This window comes from Humulus lupulus, chromosome 1 (genome assembly GCF_963169125.1).
Source record: "Humulus lupulus chromosome 1, drHumLupu1.1, whole genome shotgun sequence".
Classification (NCBI taxonomy): domain Eukaryota; kingdom Viridiplantae; phylum Streptophyta; class Magnoliopsida; order Rosales; family Cannabaceae; genus Humulus; species Humulus lupulus.
Genome location: NC_084793.1, coordinates 259974757 through 259977236, shown reverse-complemented (window position 1 = coordinate 259977236; position 2480 = coordinate 259974757). Strand labels below are relative to the sequence as shown.

At 36.6% G+C, this 2480-nt stretch overlaps 1 non-coding gene across 1 annotated transcript; it reads left to right on the top strand.

Moving 5' to 3' along the window:
• The first annotated feature begins 855 nt into the window (after positions 1-855).
• On the top strand, positions 856-962 carry LOC133813442 (small nucleolar RNA R71). Its single transcript, XR_009884453.1, has one exon. It is a non-coding gene; the product is annotated as a small nucleolar RNA R71 (small nucleolar RNA).
• The last annotated feature ends 1518 nt before the right edge of the window (positions 963-2480 follow it).

The window sequence follows — 2480 nt, the reverse complement described above, 5'->3', positions numbered from 1 at the left end:
ATATAGGTGATTCTTGAAACCTTATCACTTTTGTTATTGAATTTTTCAACCAATTTTATTTTCAACATTTTCTCAAAAACCACCAACGATTTCTTTACTGTTTGTGCTTTAGTTCTACTAATCACCTTTTGATTAAGATATCTCTCTGTGGACACGACCGCCCATACTACACTACAACAACCGCTTTGTGAAGACAAGTTTGGGCGTAATCAGAGGGTCAATAATGCAACTTGCAATTCATTAGGCCTTTCAGGTGGAGCTTGATTCATTGATTGTTGAGGCCTAGGTTGTTGTGATGAAGAGGCTTGATGCATTGGTGGCTGAGGCATATTATTCTGAAATTGACCCTGAAACTGAGGTTGCTGGCCCTGATTATTCTTCCAAGAAAAATTAGGATGATTTCGCCACCCAGCATTGTAAGTATTGGAGAATGGATTATTGAATGGTCTCTGAAAGTTTCCCACCGCTTGAACCTAAGCTTGATCCATCGGAATGTTATTGTTAATACTGGTAGGGCACTGATCAATAGAGTGAGAACCACCACAAATTTCACACCTAGCTGCCATTTGAACCGCATTAGCATATACAATGCTCTATTGTAACTGTTTTGTCAAGGAGGTTACTTGTGTTGTTAGAGCAGTGATGGCATCCAGCTCATGCACCCCAGCTACCTTTCTGACCCCCGATGATCTTTCTTCAGACCACTGATGATTATTTGTGGCCATGTCCTCCAGCAGCTCATAAGCACCAGTTGCACTCTTGCTCATAAAAGTACTGCCCGCTGTAGCATCAATAATGGTTCTAGTAGTAGGACATAAACCATTATAAAAATTCTGCACTAACATCCACTGTTCAATGCCATGATGAGGACATCTTCTCAAAAGTTCCTTGAACCGTTCCCAAGCTTCATACAATGATTCTCCATCATTCTGGCAAAAATTATTGATTTCTCCCCTCAATTTAGCAGCTTTGGAAGGAGGGAAGAATTTTGATAAAAACTTCTAAGCCAAATCTTGCCAGGTAAATATAGAGTTCGGTTGCAAAGAGTTAAGCCAACTTTTAGCTCTATCCCTCAGAGAAAATAGGAAAAGCCTAAGTTTAGTAGCGTCATCACTCACCCCATTGTATCTAAAAGTTCCACACAGCTCCAGAAAATTAGACAAATGGGTGTGAGGATCTTCAGAAGGCAACCCATTAAATTGAACAGAGGATTGCACCATTTGTAGAATAGTTGGCTTGATCTCAAATTTGTTAGCCTCTACACCTGATGGGCGTATACTGTTTTGTACTCCCATCAGAGTGGGCAGTACATAGTCTCTCAGGCTCCTCTCAGCATTGTTCTGAGCCTGACCCCCTTGTGCGAGCCCAGGAATTAAAACATTCCTGTCATCCCCATCATTATGTGCCATCTTCACAGACTTCTGGGCTTCCCTCTTGTTCTATCTGTTTTGCTTGCAAGACTTTTCAATCTCAGGATTCAAAGGAACAAGACTGTCTACTCCTCTTTTGCTACGCATATAACACAATTCACCTGAGATAGACAAATTAAGCAACTAACCAGATTTGAAACAAGAGAAATTAAAATCAAATTAGAATAAAAATTAATCAGACTAATATTGATAATTCTTTTCAGTCCCCGGCAACGGCGCCAAAAACTTGTTGCGAATTCTCAATTACCAGTCAATTAATTTCTCTTTCTATTTGATCAATTAAAATTCTTGATTTTTATAGACACAACAAAAGAAACTATAATATTCAGAAACAATAATTGAAAGTTAAATAGAATAATAACTAATAGTAAACCCTTGGATTTAAACACTGAAGAAATAATTAGGATGTTTAATCTCATCAACTATCCTCCCTATCCTTCCCTAATGCAAAGTACTAAGTTATTCTTCTTTCTGCCTAATTCAATTAACAAGTTGATACAGCAGCCTATAATCATACTATGAATTATAAACTCAACCTAGGTGACAATTTCCTATATTTCTATGGTAAATTGAACCACAAAGGTAGCATTAATCTCGACAACTTAATAAACAGTTACACAATTAATATGGATACTTTCGTTCCAAATTAGAATTATGTCCAATATAACCACAGCAGATTCAATTCTCACTTCTCATATTTTGATTTAAAAACATATATATAATGACTATAGATGGCCAATCGATAATCAATCTATAAGAACAGGTTATATGGAATTGAAGAAGATTGAAGAAGAAGAAAATTTAAACTGCATTAGTTCATAATAGGGATTCAAGTGATTCAATTAAAAATCCTAAACAGAAAATTAGTTCATAATCATAATACTAATCACAACGAAAATTAAAGATAACATCAGAAAGTAGAAGAAAAACATGTAGATTGAATACTACAAGCCTTCGGCCTTCAAGCAAAAACCATGCCCAGATCCGTACATCCCTTTCTTCTCTCTTTTTCGCCTTATAAAAACCTAAGATTCAGTTTTTAAAAGAGGC